General features: G+C 45.7%; 1 protein-coding gene across 4 annotated transcripts in view; it reads left to right on the top strand.

The window, feature by feature from the left end:
* LOC144753257 (uncharacterized) overlaps window positions 1-848 on the top strand; it is a 72,382-nt gene extending 71,534 nt beyond the window's left edge. For all 4 annotated transcript variants that reach the window (XR_013594269.1, XR_013594267.1, XR_013594268.1 and 1 more), the window contains one exon: window positions 306-848. The gene's annotated coding sequence lies outside the window, so the exon portion shown is untranslated. The remainder of the gene's footprint in view (window positions 1-305) is intronic.
* Window positions 849-20,135: the final 19,287 nt, after the last annotated feature.

Raw genomic sequence — 20,135 nt, 5'->3', positions numbered from 1 at the left:
TGCTAATAATCCTCGTTTCACTTATTCTTTCATTCGTGTATTTATTTACTTAGTTATACATTTATGTATTTATTTAGTTAGTCATATATTTATTTATATTGCTCAAACAAAATTAAATGTACAGATTATCCTAGTGTCACTTCAATAATAGTTTTACTTAGCTATTAAACAACTGACTTTATAAAACAAACATGGTGTAGAATAGTGAAATCATGCACAGCGAACAATAAATCTAGGCTTTCAGGAATATCTGAATGCCTGTGCTGTTCCATATGCCTAAACTTTCAATTTTTTTGTTTTTACAGGTTGGATTGCTAGAAATGAGAGGCTGTCCGAAGAAACACAGTTTGTCGAAAAATGCATTCACGGAAGATCGCGTACCCTGCCAACCTTAGCTAAAGTTGCTCAGCTCATTGGAGCAGTAAATACGTTTCACCCCTTCAGCAGACATAACCTTTACTGAAAGATCTGAATGTTTCCTTAATTTATATGTAAAGCATCTGCTCGCCTGGTGTAGAAAGTGCACTGCCATCAAGTGTACAAAGAACTTTTGAACTGTTCAGTGAAGTCCATGTACTTGCTGCTCTGTGCGAAGAAACTCAGGTGACGGCTTCCTTTCTTTGGTACATCAGTAAATAATTCTTAAAAATCAGTGTCTGCGGGTGCTCGCGTGGCTCTACCTATGCTTTTTTGTCTTTTAGTTTCCCTGTCATGATGTTTGCAGAACCCAGCGCCTGTTTTATGTTCCTGTAGGGAAAAAAGTGAATACATTTAACCAATATGTCTCTAAGTTAGTACTGTATTTTGAAATGGTTTGCCTCTCAGTTTCTGAGCTGTGCTGTCTAAAAATAAAGCAATTTCTGAGAGAAAGATCACGTTAAATGAATTAACTATAGACTGCTATCACATAAAACAGGTGCTTTGCTCTAGGCTCTACGTAGCACTAGAAAAGGCCATTATGATACGGACCCCGGTTTCTGAGTCACGTTGTATAACAAACTATTACCACAAGCGTCTTCACAATGCGGTCATTGCGACACTACAACGCATGCCATTACCATGCAAGTCTTTACCACTCATATGCCTTTACCACACAATGCGTGTACAACAAATTTTCATTGTAAAAGCATATAAAGTATAGGCGTATGAAGGAGTAAAAATGTAACAGGTAAGTTTAACCCCAATATATATATATATATATATATATATATATACACAATCCAATCCTTAATCCCTTTATTGAAATAGGGCGCTGACACCGTGGGAATCAGTTATCATAAAAGAGTTGTTTTATTCCAGAACGAAGTGGCTTGACACGTTTCGGCAGGGATCCCGCCTTGTTCCCAACAACTTAACATTTAGTGCGGCGTGCAATATATATACAAGGTTTCTCGAGCTTGTTCGTGTCATGGGTTGGTTGCCATGGTGAGTCCCCTCCCACCGACAGTCATGGAAAAGGTATGTTTTGTACAACATGTGATGTACCATGTTACATGCAGTCTTTCTTCTAATTTAGAACCATCGTTCACCTGAAATGTAAAACATATGTATGCAGTTCATAGTATAATTATAATCATTGCAAGAAAGATCTCCAAACACATAAAAAATACAAGAATGGTGTTTTTGTGTCCGTGCAATTATATTAATTGCAGGTCTGACTGTCCACATAGAGGGAGGCATGTATCAGGGAAATAGTGATTTGTGAGTACGCTAGTGTGTAATTTCAAACAGTGGTAAGCAGTGATTATGATTACTGAAGCAGTACTTGGACTAGAATGTGCAACTTATACGACAATAATGAAACAACCCCACAGAATGGAAATCAATAACAATGGTTCACAGATATAGCCCTAGTGGGCTTGGGTAATCCTACAAGTGCCGGATGAACAGACAGGGGACTAATATTGCCCCATGAGTTTGTGTAGCTGTGGGAACATATGTGTTTGGAATAACATTGTCTGGTCTTGTGTCGTATGCAAATAATACTGTGTGTCTAAGTCCTGCAATAAAATACGGTCATTGTGCTTGTGAGTTACCCTAGTGCAAAACTACCTCCAAGCTCCATTGTGTGATACTATTAATTGTGATGAATAAAAAACTGTTGTGCTGTAACTGTTCATTAAGCACCGTTGTTAAGAAGTTCTAAGAAGAGCGGGCTAGGTGCGTCAGTGGAGCACTATTGTAGTTAAGGAATGTAAGTGTCGGGCCATTCATGGTGTTGTATTACAAATGTACACTCAAGGGCTCATCTGCATTCAGGCCATTTGGAGTCTTGGTGTCGAGCATGATCATATACCTGGAACTCTAGCCTCCTAAGTTCTAAGAGTCTGTTGCCCCCTCTTACATTTTTGTTAACATTGTCGATGACAAAGTATTGTAAGTCTTCCACTCTCCCATTGTGATAAGCATTGATGTGGCGAGCCACCGGGTAGGCCTGATCATCATTGGTGATTGCTCTTAAGTGCTGTAATATTCTTACATGCACTGGATGTAATGTACTGCCTACATAACGCTTTTTGCACGTACACTGTAAGACATAAATGGCGTATTCTGTTTTACAATTGAAATTTTCCCTTATGTCTAATGGTGTTTTCCTAAGTGGGAGCTGCACTTTGCTGGTGTTTATGCCATGTTTGCAAGCTTTGCACTTAGTGCATTTGTGGAATCCCTTTGTGCTTCGAAGCCAATTGATGTTCCTGCCATGTCTCGGGATATTAGATACCAATTCTTGTTTCATCGATTTGGCCCTTCTATAGGTTATCTGCGGCAGTTTGGCACATGATGTTCCTATTGTGGGGTCGCTGCGTACTACAGGCCAATGACTGTATAGAATCTTACGTACTTGTGCATGGTAGACATTGTACCCTGTAATGATGCGTGGTGTCTCTATCTCTTTGGTAGATCTCGTTTGTGTAGTGTCCTTGAAAAGAAGGCTTTCTCTACTTTTGTTACTGCTCTTCGCCTCTGCTGTTCTGAGAGTTTTCTCAGTGTACCCTCTGGTGCGCAATCTTTTGAATAACTGTTTTTTGGATGTTTCAAAGCTATCCTGTGTGCTGCAATTACGCTTCATCCTGAGGGACTCTGCATAGGGGATACTGGAAATGAGGCTTGGCGGATGGAAACTCCCGGCATGCAGAATGGTATTGCCAGAAGTGGTTTGCGGTGCGTTCTTGTTTGGATCTTATCATTGGTGATAAATAATTCCAAGTCTAAGAACACAACAGATGTTTGACTGGTGGTGCATGTGAACTTTAAATTCAAAGTATTTTCATTTAGTTTTTCTGCAAATTCAACTGCACTTGCTTCACTGCCCTTCCATATCAGAAAAATGTCGTCTATGTAGCGACTATAAAGCGCCACATTTGCTGACATTTGTGTGCTGTATTCTGCCATGAGTACTTGCTCCTCCCACCAGCCCATATGCAAATTAGCATAGCTGGGGGCGAAGCAAGTGCCCATGGCAGTACGCTGTGTTTGCTTATAAAGAAGTTTGTTAAACATAAACGTGTTGTTTTCGAGACACCATTCTATCATTTGTAGTAGCATTAAGGTGTGCTGATGTAGGTAATGCTTGATGGCATTTAAACCGTCCCTGTGTCGAATGCCGGTGTACAAACTTTGCACATCGAGCGTGACAAAGACAAAATCCTGTTGCCAGTTCACATCATAAATTTTTGATAAAAAATCCCCACTGTCCTTGATATAAGAAGGCAATTTCTGTACATAGGGTTGCAAAAAATAGTCAATGAATTTGCTGGTACTTTCAAATAACCCCCCAATTGCGGATATTATGGGCCTTCCTGGAGAGCAATGTTCGTTTTTAAGGATCTTCGGAATGAGGTAAAGATGAGGTGTGACTGGGTAATTGTTCTTAAGATAATCAAACTCCTGTTTGTTGATTAATCCCGCGGTTCTCCAATTATACAAACTCTGGTGGTATCTCTCTTGTATGTTCACTACATTGGTTGCGCTGATCCTGACATAACAGTCCCTGTCAGATAGCTGCATTAGTGCCGCTTTATGTATATATATATATATATATATATATATATATATATATATATATATATATATATATATATATATACATACTTTTCACCGCGCATTAAACAATGCGCTGATGCACTCCCTGCAAACAAAATCACCACTCCGAATTTGTTGCAAACAGGATTTTTATTTTTCTTCTAGCACAGTGAGCCAGGAAAAACACTTGGGCTGCTAGGAGCAACAGGTGCCCAGGGCACATGATTTATACCCCAGCCATGTCAAATTATGGCTGCGGTATATAGATGATTTATTCATCATCTGGGACAATTCGCAGGAACTTGCTGACCAGTTCATCTAGAGCCTAAACCAGAATGAGCTGAATCCGAGGTTTGAGGGAAAAATGAGTAATCAAGCCATTGAATGTTTGGATCTACAGATTGAAGTGGTAGACAACAGACTAGCCACTAAATTGTACCACAAGACCACTGCAGGTAACACTCTGCTACATTCTGGCAGTGGACATCCTAAATCATTAATTCGCAGTATGCCTTTTGGCAAATTCCTCCGGCACGGAGGAATTGCAGCACGGAAAAAGATTTTGTCCTAGAGGGTGACTGTTTGACTGAGCGATTTGTGGAGAGAGGGTATCACAGTAGTGTCATTAAAGAGGCATTTTTCAAAGCTAGCAAACTGACACATGCTGAACTACTGATACCTAGAGACAGGATGGCTGAAGAGAAGGATACGGTTGTGAGACTTGTTACGACCTATCATTCTAACTCATGGCAGATACAAAAATGTCTTAGAAAACACTGGAAAGTTCTTAAAACTGAACCTACCCTGGAGGATGTGGTGGGTTTTATTACTAACATCACATATCGGAAGGCTGATTCGCTGAAAGATAAACTATGTAAGAACGAGGTATCATGTATTAAAAGCAAGAGAATGGATGCTCAAGGATTCTTTACATGTATGTCATGTAAAGCATGCAAATTTAGCTCGAATGTCAAAAGTGTGCATTACCGTGTGAGTGACAGAGAAAGAAAAATTGGTAAATATCTTACATGTCTTTCGGACTATTGCATATATGTTTCAGTATACCCTTGTGCAAAAAAATATGTGAGGTGCACTATGTTTACAGCAAAAAAGCGTATCCTTGAACATATGAGGGCAATTCAGAACAAAGACCAACTATCACCAGTTGCTAAACATTTTGAGGAAATTCACAAAAGTAATCGGAATGTATTGAGATTCTTTGTAATTAACAGAATCCCTCCTATGAAAAGAAGGGGTGACAGAATACGCAAGTTGCGTCAATTGGAGCCCAGATATATTTTAGATCTGGACACCAGATTCCTGGGGGATTGAATTCTGAAGAAGAGTTATCACGGCATTTAGGAGATTGATTTCTTCCTAGGTGTATTTTTTATTCCCCTATTTTTGAGGAATTTCTATACCCTTTCAGTTTTACTGGGCTTCTGTAAATGGCATATTGTGCTGCTCATTGTTATAGATCTTGAGTACAGTTATCCTTCTGTGGCATTTAGAAGTTTTTCTCCATTATCTTTAGAATTTGAATTTGCTGAGCAACCTATGTATCATCTCTGGTATAGTTTTTAATCATGCTTTTGAAATCACGCACAATGTAATTAATTCACCATATGTTCCAAACAATGGCTTGGCTCTAAACTACCCCTTTTTGTCTCACGTCTATTTTCTATCTCTGTCCAGGTTATATCTCAACGGGGGATAACAGCGGCACAAGGTTTCTGTAACTGGCATTTCAAGAGGGAAATTTAAATTTAGCCTACTTGGGTGTAGGTACTTCAAGATGCCATATTTTTAAGATCAGTGATTGAATTAAGAACTTATGAATGCACTCTGAGATTAATTGGACAGGATGTCCTTTTAAGGGTTAATAGATTGCATAATAATTACCCAACTGGGTTTTACTTTATTTTATCGCCAAAATACAGTTGCTATGTTCAGAATAATGAAAAGTGCAAGAAACCTCTGTATGCAGTATACTCAGGTATGTCGGTATGACTATCAATTATTTTAGCTGCTTACAAAGTACAGATTGTGTCAAACCTGTTGACAGAATATAGATTCTTGGGGGGATATGCAGTATATAACAAAATGACAGAGCAGTTGTCAGAGAATATCAATTAATTTATCTCTGTATGATCTAAAAATGTGTTCGAGATGTAAATTTGAGATATGATTATTTAATTGGAGATAACCTATTTGTTACTTTTGACGTTTTCAAAGAAAATTGGAAAAGTAACTGCACTGATGAATTGTTTGGGGTAGTTATTAAAAAGTATACAGCATTTGCTTGGTTAACCACTACAAGATGGCCGACACGCCTTTTGGAACAGTAGTCCTATGTTTATGTTGACACACTAATGTTTCACATAACCTTATTGTTATTTTATTTAACTGATCTGTTTCACAAAGCAAACTACCTGTGAGCAAGGCGATTCTTTTGCCGAAACGTGTAGGGTGTTTCTCCTGGCTCACTGTGCTAGAAGAAAAATAATAATCCTGTTTGCAATAAATTTGGAGTGGTGATTTCGTTTGGAGGGAGTGCATCGGCGCATTGTTTAATGCACGGCAAAAAAGTTTGTAAAATTCAGGGCGACCTCGGACCCTGGGATGCACCGCTGTCTGTAGTGTCCCGGCACTTCGGAGGAAGTGAAACGGTAATATATATATATATATATATATATACTATTATATATACTATTATCATATAATATTACTGAAAAAAAACATAGGTTTCAGGGACGTTATAGTTAGTTGGACATTTGACTCATATAAAACCAGAGAAATTTGCCTGTTATAGTTAGTTTAGCTAACTATAACTCGTGCACCTGCAATGCACTGCTGATGACGTCACATATTACATCACTCATGAGATGGTCAGTGACATCACTCATGACATCACTCACGACATCTCAAATGACATCACTGATGACATCATCCAGTAAATGTGTGTTTCTGTAAAGTTGAAATATTTTTCATAAATATATATCTATGCCAAGGTCTATTCAAGAATAAGTTGATGTAAAAGTGCCTGAATACATTATTTAGTATATGCATTACTGACTCTATTAGTCACTGATTCAATGTATGTTACTGAATGCATGGATTAGTGACTAGACTGTGTGAATGTCTCTCTTAGTCTCTCACTTGGTGTATAAGCAGGTGCATGGGTTGGTGAGTAGCTACATCAGTGTGTATATGTGTTTTTCATTGATTGTATAAGTATCTGTATGGGGTGTGAGTGTCTATGTGGATGTGTGGGCGGTGTCTGACTCTGTGCATACATGTCTAAATGGCTGATTCACTGGTTCTATAGATTCAAAACTGCATCTCAGAAGGGCTGTATAGGTAGCTGACTGTGTGTACAGGTGTGTTGATTAGTGAATTGATGTCTCCGTTGTATATATGTGAGTACGTATATACGTTTTTACACAGTATATGTGAGTGTTGGGGTGTATAATTGAATATGTGAGAGACAGTGATTGCAAGAGTGTCTACATACACAAATGTGTACTTGTATTAGTGATTGTATAAGAGAGTAAGTATGTGATAGTATCTATATAAATAAGGAACGTGGTGTGTGTATAAATAAGGCAGGTGTTGTGTATATATCTTCATAGGTGAGTACAAGGGTGTACAAGGGTGTATGATTGATTTTTGGCATGACTGAATGGATGTGTGAGTAACTCTATGGATCAGTAGCACTGTGTAAATGTATTTATAGGTGTATGAATGGATATTATACTGATGTAATGATGAGTGACACCATGTATGAGTTACTTTATCAGTGTATATCTGGCTCACAATATATAGATAGGAAACAGTGGATGGATATCTAGTATCTGGTATTGGTGTGTCTATGCGTTTCAAAATGGTAGTCTTTATTTTACAGTGCATGTATCAAAGGTTATATTACAGTGTGAAGAGGTGTGTCAGACTATCACATGGTTGATGTCATCAGTGATGTCAATTGAGATGTCATGAGTAATTTCATGAGTGATGTCACTGACCATGTCATGAGTGATGTAATATGTGACGTCATCATCAGTGCATTGCTGGCGCGCGAGTTATAGTTAGCTCAACTAACTATAACAGGCGAATTCCTCTAGTTTTATATGAGTCAAATGTCCAACTAACTTTAACGTCCCTGAAACCTACGTTTTTTTTCAGTGAATTTCTAAGGTTTTTAAATGTTAATTCCTAACTATAACGTCTGTAAAACCTATGGCTTTTTCAGTGAATTTCAAAGGTTTTTTAAATGTTAATTTCATATGTTAATATTTATAAAACCTATATTTTTTCAAATAGTTTTTTTTGTGAAAACTACAGTCTTGTACCGGTAGTCTACCAAGCTTGATGAACAAGCGAATCCTATCCACCACATTTAAATGATGCACATCTCGAATCCGACAGGTTTGTGGCACCGCCTCCAGCATTACAACATGTACGTATGAGGTCGTGCCAGCTGCTACTTTGGTATGCAATGGGTACGCACTACCAAGCCGCGCGTTACGTCATGTACATATGGGGTCGCACCCACTGCGCGTTGCGAATGCGATGAATGCACACTGCCACGCCCTGTGTTACGTCATAGACGTACGATGCTGCACCGCATACGCCATTCCCTCATTTTTTTGTCTCAAAACTATATCTAAAAAACTTTTAAGTGTATATGAGAACAAGCGATACTTAAAAATATTTTGAACTGTTATATATTTCTAACTCTAGTAAACTTATATTATAGTAAATATATTTTCTCAAAATCACATTGGGTGCAATCTCATTGCGCACTGTCTGAAAGATTGCCATGTAACCATAAAAAAAGCATTTTATTAATTTATAACATTTCCCATTGTAACAGTTCGAAAACGCCACCCATTTTAGTCAATATCTGTACTGCATTTCATGAGACACACCTCTTCTGCTTAGAGAGGTTTGTTCAAAACTTTTTGCAATATATACAAATCTTACACTACACACAACAAGCAACCATCATTTTCATCAATATTCATGCTTTGTAAAGTAGCATTCCACCTATGATAGCCATACACCTAAAAGTTACATTACCAATATTTTCTCCAATACCACAGGTAACATGGTTGCATACGCTGTCCACAACACAACGTAATATAGTATGGCCCAGAGACAGTATCATCCTTATATAATGAACACACGGACACAAATAGACAGTGGAAGTGGAATGGGCACGTACGCTCGACTCCTTTTTATTGCCATGGTGACATATCCAGTGACGTCTGTGCTGGATGTGTGTGCGGTAAGTGTAAACCAGCCTTCAGGGAATGGTTGCCGCTAGCATCAACTACAACAGTAAACATTGGATCACACGCAGAGATTCAATATTAAAAGAATCAATAATTTATGCTGCCGCAAGGTAGGGACAGTAGATGTGAAATAATACAGAAATAATTCCATCATAAAAGAACAACAACTTGTGGTATACTGACACAATCAATAGATCTAAAACAATACACAAAAAGATTATATCATAAATGCTTCATCAGTCCTAGTGCACTCACATAACCACATTAAAAGCATTCACCATGTGCACAGACACCGATAATGTGTGCTGTAGACAGGCCGTACTAGGAGCAATATCTGTTGCCATCTACACTGCATCATCTGCAATAGCGACTCGATCTGAATTATGAACACTGCTGTCTGCAGTGTACGCCACAGAGAGCGGTCACAAAGGACCCACAGATATGTAAAGTGACTTCACCTACGCAGTTTGTCGTCAACAAAGTAACAAAAAAGAGTGTGAAAAAGCCTGCAATGATACATATGCATGGTGCAGACAGTACACACTGGAGCAATGCCTTTTCCTACAGGACTACCTCATCTAAAATAGCGACTCAATCTCAATTGTGAACACTGCTGTCTACAGTGTAGGCCAGAGTGAGCGGTCACAAGGGCCCAGAGCCACATGGCATTTACTTGAGCTCTACAGTTTGCATTACACAAACTAAAAAAAACATGTGAAGAGCCTGCAATGATGCCAATAAGTGGTGCAGACAGTACACACTGGGGCAATATCTTTTCCAACAGGACTACCTCATCTACAATAGTACCTCGATCTCAACTGTGAACACTGCTGTCTGCAGTGTACGCCAGAGAGAGCGGACAGCAAGAGCTCACAACCACTTGGCATTGACTTGAGCTCTACAGTTTGCAATACGCAAAGCAAACAAAACGTGTGCAGAGCCTGCAATGATGCGTATGAGTGGTGCAAACAAAGCGCACTAAAGCAATGTCTTTTTCTACAGGACTGCCTCATCCAGAGTATCAATCAATCAATCATAGTACTTGTAGAGTGCGCTACATACTCGTGAGGGTCTCAAGGCACTGAGGGGAGGGGGGTGCTGCTACTGCTCGAAGAGCCAGGTCTTGAGGAGTCTTCTGAAGGTGAGTAGGTCTTCGGTCTGCCGTATGTGGGTAGGGAGGGTAGTCCAGGTCTTGGTGGTGAGGTAGGAGAAGGATCTGTTGCCGGCGGGTTGTTCGTTGGATGCGGGGGCAGCGGCGAGGGCAAGGCTGGCAAATCAGAGCTGGCGAGTGGGGGTGTAGACGCTGAGTCTGCTGTTCAGGTAGGCTGGTTCGGTGTTGTGGAGTACTTTGTGTGCATGGGTGAGGAGCTTGAAGGTGATCCTCTTGTCGACGGGGAGCCAGTGTAGGTCTCTCAGGTGGGAGGTGATGTGGCTGCGGCGGGGGACGTTGACGATCAGTCAGGCGGACGTGTTTTGCATGCGTTGTAGTCGACGTAGGTGTTTGGCTGGGATTTCTGCGTAGAGTACGTTGCCACAGTCCAGTCTGCTGCTGACGAGTGCCTGTGTCACCGTTCTTCTTGTTTCAGTCGGTATCCACTTGTAGATCCTGCGGAGCATGCGGGGGGTGTTGTAGCAGGAGGAGGAGACGGCGCTAACCTGTTAAGACATGGAGAGGGAGGAGTCGAGGATGAATCCTAGGTTGCGTACATGGTCGGTGGGTGTTGGTGCTGATCCCAGTGTGGTTGACCACCAGGAGTCGTCCCAGGCTGAGGGGGTGGGTCAGAGGATGAGTACCTCCATCTTGTCCGAGTTCAGCTTCAGACGGCTGCTCCTCATCCAGTCGGCGACGGCCTTCATTCCCTCGTGGAGGTTGTTTTTGGAGGTGTGTGGGTCCTTGGTGAGGGAGAGGATGAGCTGGGTGTCGTTAGCGTAAGAGATGATGTTGAAGTCATGGGGGTATGGCTTGGAGGCTGATGGAAGAGGCGGTGAGAGCTCTGAGTTCTGCGAAAATCGCCTTTTTTATCCTGAAATCCCCCGATACCTGAACCCATCTGTCGGCGCCGAGTGTCCTGGAAGCGGAGCGGACCCAGAATCCTCGGCCCCGCGCTGCGGAGGAGGAAGCGGGGCGCGGGGTAGGCCGCGCCCTGCGAGCTGGGGCTGGAGTGAGGAGGCACACAGGGAAGCAACGGAGACGGCAAAGTGGCGCTGGCTGAGGCATTCCTGGGGCCCCTGTGCAGCCCGAGATGGGTGACGGTGGACGTCTGGAACTGGTGTTCTAGTATAGGCAGAGTGGAGAGTGGAGGAGAGCGGCAGGCTACAGAAGAGGACGGTGGGGAAAAGGGCTGACCTCGGGCGGCAACAACTTGGTATGGCCCTGGAGGTTTACGGTATTTGGAGCGGACACGGTAGAAAAGAAGCAATGAGGAGAGAATTGCATGGTTGGGAACCCTGCAACGGAGAGGAGGCGGCGGAGCTTCATGAGTAATAGCAGATTACGGACTGAGGTGGGAGCGGAGAAGAGCACACGCCACTGGATGAGCAAAGTGAACATTGTGGCTTAGGTGGGGGCCTGTGAGGCGCAAGAACTGCAGAGCACCTTAGGATTGGACCTGTGCCCTGGAGATTGCTCAAGGAGGAGGAGAGGGGCACGGCTGAACACAAGAGAGATCTGCGACTCAGTTTGGCACTGGATTGGGGTCTTTAGCACGACTGCGGAGATTGGGAGACAATGCTTTGGTCGTGATCAGGACTGAGTAGTGGGGCGCCGCACCTACAGCACCGGAGTGGGCTCGGGGGGATAATCTTGGCCTGAGCGGACATATTGACGGTGTGAGCAGCAGACCGGGAACTATCTGGAGGCTGCATCCCGGGGTTGAGTTGGTGGGCAGCAGGCACGAATATGAGTGAGAGGCTCTGGGACTGGCAACGATAGGCATAACAGGGACCGCGCCCTTAGTGCACCAGAATTGCAATTCCTGCATACTGAGGGTGCACTGCGGACTGAGTTGAGTGAACTTCTACATATGGGTGTTCCTGGGGAGAGGCGCAGCTGGCCTTGCGGATCCATACTTGGGTTTTCTATCAGTGTTAAAGACGAGGTGGCGAGCCGGTGCATACTGGGGCACGGGCTGGAGGGTCAGACCATGGTGAAACCCAAGGGGAAGAAGGACGGTGCACCCCAGCTATCAGACACAGAGACTCCCAGCCAGGCAGAACAGGGAGCCCTGGAGACGCCTCAAGACCCTAGGATGCAACAACAGTTTGACCGCATTTTAGCGGCCATAGCGGACTCTCGCACCACCTTACAACAGGACATTGCGCAGGTAGCGACGGGCCTGGGTCTTTTGCGAGCGGATCACTCTCAGCTTGTTGATAGGGTAAAGCAAGTGGAAGGCAAACTCCAGGAGGTAGCACCAGCCCAAACAGCGTTGGAGAGCAAAATGACGGATGCATTTGACCGGATCCAGGCGCTGGAGAGACGAGCTGAGAATGCTGAAAGCAGGAATCGACATAATAACATCCGCGTGGTTAGCCTACCTGAAAAAGAAGAGGGGCAGATATAGTACAGTACCTAGAGAACTGGCTGAAGACGGCGGTGGCCCCTGAGGGACTATCCTCTTTCTACACATTGGAGCGGGCACATAGGGTGCCTGTGAAGCCATCGCTACCGGGTCACCCGCCTCGACCAGTGGTGACCCGTCTACTCCACTATAGAGACAGAGATTTCTTGCTCCAGAAGGCATGCACCGAGGGTCCATATCTGGTTGGAAACGGCAGGGTAACACTATTCCCGGATTATACTTTGGAGACACAGCGCTGCCGCGCATCTTTCCTATCGGTTAAAAAAGTGCTCAGAACGGAGGGGCTTCAGTACTCCCTGTTGTTCCCCGCCAAACTGAGAATAATTTTGGATGGCAAGACCCAGTTCTTTGACACCCCGGATGAGGCATGGACATGGTTGGAATCCTACAGGGCTGGGACAGATCGTACGGGAGTTCAGGTGTTAGACCCACCGAGAGCCCATCAACCCCAGAAATCACAATGGCTACGCCGAAGACGACAGGGACTGCGGAAACCATCGACGTCACAGAATGAGGAAATCGCCGAGGGGTGCTGGAAGTGGTATCGGCTATGTTGGGAGACCAGCGGACCCACTCGCCGGCAGGAACGGACTCGGAACGGGACAAGGCGCAGTCGGACACTGAGATATCAGAAACGGACAGTCACACCGTCAACAGCGGATGGACTACTAAATGAGTAGTGGCATGTACATTGGGAGAACGCTTTTGGAGTGGTAGGAATCTGGTGAGCTCGAGGACACTGCTGTGGCTGCAGGATGCAGGAGCTTGGTTACCCGGGGGGGCTTTCGGCGATAGCTCTGTGGCGCAGGGCCTGGATAAGGATGGGGGCTTCAAGGGATCTGAAAAATGGGCAGGAAGGTAGGGGTTTTGGTGTTTTAGTAGAGATTCAAGTGGGATGGGTACAGGATTTTGCGCGGTCGCCTGTTGGCACTGAGCACCCCCAACTGCCCATAAGGCATGCCCGCAGTGACTACTGGTGGGCTTAGATGTGTGTTGACTGTTGATATGGTTTGGACTGGGACTGGCAGTTTTGTTCTAGGACCTGTTCTTGGAGGGGCGGGGGATGGGGCTGTTGGGGTTCTGGTTGGGAAGTAGGGGCCACTGGGATGTGTGAGCATGTGCGGAGCGAAGGGTGGAATTTGTTCAGCTGCAATGGGGACGTTACCTGAATTGTGTTGCATCACTTGGAATGTGAGGGGTTTGCATACTATGATGAGGCGCCATAAAGTCCATGCATATTTAGTCAGGAGGGGAGTACACATAGCGCTTTTACAGGAAACCCATCTTACCGAAGCAGAAGGTCAGGCACTGCAGCGCAGGTGGAGAGGCCAGGTTTTTAGTACATCATACTCGGCATTTGCACGAGGGGAGTTAGTCTGGGTGAGAAAGGGGGTCCCTTTTCAGGCCACGAAACAGACAATAGACCCGGAGGGCAGCTTTGTGGCGGTGGAGGGGCGATTACATGGTAGGGACTTCGCGCTATGCAGTGAATATGCTCCAAACATAGAACAGGCACGCTTCCTTGACCGCATGTCAGGTGTATTAGCACATTATTTGACGGGCCCAGTGGTACTGGGAGGGGACATTGGCAGACTCCCCCACATGTAGATTGGCCAAAAGCAGGTTGGACTGGCTGAACAGATGGAACCTGGTAGATGTATGGCACAACCACCACCCGTGAGACCGGGACTACGCCTTCTTTTCGGCGATGCATGAACTCCATGTTAGGTTAGATGCAATCTTATGTTCAGCATCGATAGTGCCCACTGTAAAATGCTGAGAATATCTAGCGAGGACACTGTCAGACCACAACCCGTTATTGATTACCGTGAACTGGGTGACGGTGAAGTCTGACATTCCCACTTGGCGACTGCGTCCTGAGACGTTAGAAGATCCGGACTTCCAGAGGGAAATTGGGGAGGGTATAGAGCACTATTTTGCAGACAATGAAGGAACGGCTTCTACTAGAGCAGTGGAGTGGGACGCCTTTAAGGTGGTGATACGGGGGCTCTGTATTAGCAAGCATGTAGGAGTACGAAAGGTGTTACTACAAGATGTAGAGAAGGCGGAAAGTAAGTTAAAAGCTGCGGAACAGGCCAGACCGGAGCACGGGAAGTGCAAGCGAAAGTGGTAGAGGCAAAGGAGGCAGTTGCAGGGAAAATAGAAAGATTACGCTTTGATTATAAGACTTATGTCACGAAGGCTCATGCTGAGGGGGATGAAGCGGGAACATTGTTGGCATGGTTGGCTAATTCTAATTTGAGAGGTTCTCCAATTAAGGAGTTGGAAGCACAGGATGGTAACGTCATATACACTCAGCGTGAGATTCTGGCGTGATTCCTGGACTAATATAAGGCATTATATGGCAGTACATTGGTGGTGGGAGAAGTAGAAATCGAAGCCTACTTAGAGAGTGTACCACTTCCGCAGTTGGAGGAGGAACAGGCGGATTCCTTAGGCCAGAACATTACTCTGGAGGAGGTTCAGAGCGCGATTAATCACATGGCTTGGAATAAAACTCCGGGTGTAGACGGACTACCCATAGAATTTTACTTGCGTTATGTGGATATACTAGCCCCGCGGTTGTTAACAGTTTATACCGAAGCACGAGAACTGGGTCACCTTCCTATGTCCATGAGGGAGGCGCTTATTATTCCTTTATTAAAACCAGGGCGAGAAAGCACAGATATGACAGAGTACAGGCCATTGTCGATGCTGACCACGGATTATAAAATCTTGAGTCGAATATTGGCATCCCGTCTTCTGCAGCATATGACTTATTTGATACATGGGGACCAGGCTGGGTTTATCCCAACTAGGAACACGACCACAAATGTGCGGCGGTTGCTGAGGATTATGGGGGACGATCAAAGAGGCTCATATATGCCCACGGTTCTATCAGTGGATATTGAAAAGGCCTTTGATAGTTTGGAATGGCAATACTTATATAAAACATTGGGGCGGTTTGGATTGGGCAATACGTTTGTAGGCTGGATTAGGGTGTTATATACTTCGGCAGTGGCAAGAGTGCGAGTGGGGGCATTGATTTCACCCCAATACCGAGTAGCACGAGGAACGAGCCAGGGCTGCTCGCTGTCCCCGCTTTTGTTGGCACTGGCTATAGGGCCTTTGGCAGCTAGAGCTAGGTTGGGGCAGAGTTTTGATGGTTTGCAATTTAGAGGGGAACCGCAATACATTTCGCTATACGCGGATGACCTGCTGATGTTTTTGGCGGACACGGGGGGAGTGCTGCAGGGAGCCGCAGACTTGCTATCGAAGTTTGGCGACATTTCAGGGTTGAGAGTGAATTGGAATAAGACGTGCCTGTTACCGGTGAAGCCTGGCGGTTTAATACCTGGGCTTTCTTGGATAGTCCGTTTTGGAGCCGACGTGCCTGACATATTTAGGGGTCCGAATTTACCATGAGACTGTTGATATGCTGGAGGGGAACATCGGGAGATGTGTGAGAGCTTTGAAGGGGAGTATGGCATTTTGGTCGACGCTACCATTGTCTGTGATGGGAAGGATAGCACTATTGAAAATGGTGGCTCTACCTAGATTGTTATATTTCTTTAGGACATTGCCCATTTTGGTCCCGGGCTCGGTGTTCAAACTACTGAAATCCAAGATAGTAGGGTTCCTCTGGGGCTCTGGAAGACGGAGGGTGGCCCAAGCAACACTAGTGAGCCGGAAGGCTGAAGGCGGACTAGCGGTTCCAGATTTTGAGCTTTATTATCTAGCAGCACAACTCCAGGTTTTGACACAAGACATCGCAAGGGAGTTTAGAGGCCCGGAACACTTGAGAGGCAGGGGAATCCAAAGACATGTATTGTCATTTATAGTTCTGCAGCAAAAGCTTAACATTAGGGATCTCTCGTTAGAAGAGAAAACGCTGAGATTATGTTAGAATCGTAGCCAGAATAGGGCTGGGGTACTACACCCCTATGCTCCTGAAATCCCACTGGGGATGATAACAGCGTTACCCCATGGTGGTGATTGGACTCCTCTGATAGAGTGGGAACAGGCAGGGATTCAGGTATTGGGTGACCTATACGAGGATGGCGAGTTACTGACCTACCAGGTGCTACAGGAGAGGTATGATCCTCCGGGGGGGGGTTTAATACATGCTGCTCTGGTAGCGGCAATTAGGAAACACTGGAGGGAGGGATCAGTTGAACCCAAATCGATTATGGCTTGTCAATATGCAGTGATGGTGGCAGGGACCTTCAAGGCATGCCTCTATTCCAGGATGCTAAATGAGGGACTAAAACCACTAGACACGTTACGAGCAAAATGGGAGACAGGCATCGGGAAGCTCATACCGGAACCCGCATGGGGACATATCCTTCGCAGGGCCTGGAAAGGCACCAGAAATGCACAGTTCCAACTGGTGCACTTCTTCATACTACACAGAGCATACTTAACACCGGGTTAGATTCGGAAATACTTTCAGGTAGAAGATGCAGCATGTCCTAGATGTGCGAGAGAGGGGGTGGAGTTGGAGCACATGCTGTGGGAGTGTCCAAAGTTAGGAGGTTATTGAGAGGAAGTGGGAGTCCTGTTAAATGCAGTCACTGATCGACTATTAGATTTTGATATAGCTACATGCTTGCTACATTGGTTTCCCCACACGCCCAAAACGAAGGTGACCAGTAAATTTGTGGACATGGGATTATTACTAGCGAAAAGAGAAATAACAATGCACTGGAAGTCGAAGGATGGGTCCCAACAGTAAGAGATGGAAGGCAGAGCTAAGTAATTGGGCCAGTAGTGGGAGTGTTATTAGATTCCAACAGGCACGACGCTCGAACAACGAGAAAGCGATGGAGACAGCAACGGCATGGTAGATGCTGGTGCAATCGCTGACTGATCAGCTAACGGAGGAAGAATGAATGGGGTGCATTGTTACCTTAGGAGACCTTGTAGATTGATGTTATCGGTACGCTCAAATTGCAGCTGGGTCATGAGAGGGGTTTTAAGTTTGGGCTTCATGTACTACACACCAGTGGCAAGGGGAGGGGGTGGGTGTTAGTTGGGGTCAGAAGTAGATTAATAAGGAGGTTAGGCATATATAGAGTGAAGGGTGAAGGACACGAGTAGATTATAGCGCCACTGTCAAGCTGGAGAACTGGTGCGATAATTTTTTTACGTGATGTAACGTAACAGTTTTTGGAATTGTTTTGAAGAATTATGGCAATGACCTGTACTGTATCTTGCACTTTGTCAACAAAATGCTAATAAAATATGTTTTCAGAAAAATGATGTTGAGGTCGTGATGGCGGGCCACTTGTGCGAGAAGGACCATGTAGATGTTGAACAGTGTCGGGCTGAGGGATGAGCCCTGGGGGACACCGCAGATGATTTAGGTGGCTTCGGATCGGAAGGGTGGGAGGCGGATGCTCTGGGTTCTGCCGGTGATGAAGGACGTGGTCCAGTCAAGTGCCTTCTCTTGGATTCTGGCTTCTAAGAGGCGTGTCTTTAGAGTGCGATGGCAGACCGTGTCGACGGTGGCCGACAGGTCCAGGAGGATGATGTTTCGCCATTGTCTAGTTGGCGCCTGATGAGGGCTGTTTCGGTGCTGTGGTTTCATCTGAATCTGGACTGGGAAGGGTCCAAGATGTTGTTGTCTTCCAGGTGGCGGGCCAACTGTCTGTTGATGATTTTCTCAATGACCTTTGCCGGGAATGGGAGCAGGGAGATGGGCCGGAAGTTCTTAAGGTCCTTGGGGTCCGCCTTGGGCTTCTTGAGGAGGGCGTTGATTTCGGCGTGTTTCCAGCTTTCTGGGAATGTGGCTGTTTTGAAGGAGATGTTGACCTTCCGTAGTTGGGGTGCGATGGATGCGTCTGCTATGTTGAATACGTAGTGTGGGCACGGGTCTCATGGAGATCCTGAGTGGATGGAGTTCATGACCTTGCGTCTCTCATCGTCGTTGACGTTGGACCAGGAGGTCAGGCGGATGGCGCTGTTCACAGGGGAGGTAGAGTTTGACGTAGTCGGGGCGGTCGTGGTGTTAAAGCTGTTGTGGATGTCAGCGATCTTGAGGTGGAAGAAGGTGGCTAGTGAGTCGCACAGTTCTTGAGAGGGCGGGATGTCTTTGGTGTTGGCGCTGGGGTTGGAGAGTTCCTTTACGATGCTAAAGAGCTCTTTGCTGTCGTGTGCATTGTTATCCAGGCGGTCTTTGAAGGAGGATCTCTTGGCTAATCTGATGAGGGGGTGATGTCTTAGGGTGGCATCCCTGTGAGCTGCGTGGTTGTGCAGTGTGCATTTGTGGAGCCATATTTTCTCCAGTTTCCGGCATGCTCGCTTGGAGGTCTAGAGTTCGTTGGAGAACCAGGTGGCTCTCTTGCTGGTGTGGTTGTTGGAGGGTTTATTGAGCGGGGCGAGGGTGTTGGCACAGTCGTCGATCCACTGTCTGAGATTGCGGGCTGCGGTGTCTGGGTTGGTGGGGTCGTGGGTGGGTTCTGGGCAAGGGTGGTGATCAGCCGGTCTTCGGTGACTTTGCTCCAGCAGCAGCGAGGCAGCTGTTGGGTGAGGTGGTGCGTGGTTGGTTTCTTGAAGGTGAAATGGATGCAGCGGTGGTCAGTCCAGTGGAGATCGGTAGTGTGGTTGAAGGTGACTTGGGTGCCTGTGGAGAAGAAGGGGTTCAGGGTGTGGCCGGCAGCGTGGGTGGGTGCGGTGACGAGTTGTCTGAGGCCGAAGTTGGCGAGGTTGTCGATCAGGGTGGCGGGGTTGGCGTCGTTGTTGTTCTCGACGTGGAAGTTCATGTCCCTGAGGAGGATGTAGTCCGTGGAGGCGAGTGCGTGGGTGCTGGCGAGGTCGGCGATGGAGTCGCTGAACTGAGTCCAGGGTCCGGGGGGTCTATAGATGAGTGTTCCTCTGAGGGTGGTGTTGTCGTCGGTGTGGATCCAGAAGTGCAGGTGTTCGGCGGCGTTGAGGGTGTCGTCTGCATGGGTGGTGACCTTGAGGGTGGACTTGTGGATGATGGCTATTCCTCCTCCGGTTCCATTGGCGCGATCCCTGCGGGTGATCTTGTAGCTGTCCGGGATGGCTATCGCGATGTCGGGCACCGAGGAGTCATTCCACCAGGTCTCTGTCAGGAAGTCCACGTCTAGGACGGAGGTGTCGAGCAGATCCAAGAGCTCGACGGTGTGTTTGCGTGCGGTGCGGGTGTTGAGGTGTATGTGGCGGAGGAGGTTGGGTCCAGTCCTTGGAGGTATCGACTCAATGTCAAATGTGA

The sequence above is a fragment of the Lissotriton helveticus genome, chromosome 5_1 (genome assembly GCF_964261635.1).
Source record: "Lissotriton helveticus chromosome 5_1, aLisHel1.1, whole genome shotgun sequence".
Lineage (NCBI taxonomy): Eukaryota > Metazoa > Chordata > Amphibia > Caudata > Salamandridae > Lissotriton > Lissotriton helveticus.
This window is presented reverse-complemented; position numbering and strand designations above follow the sequence as displayed.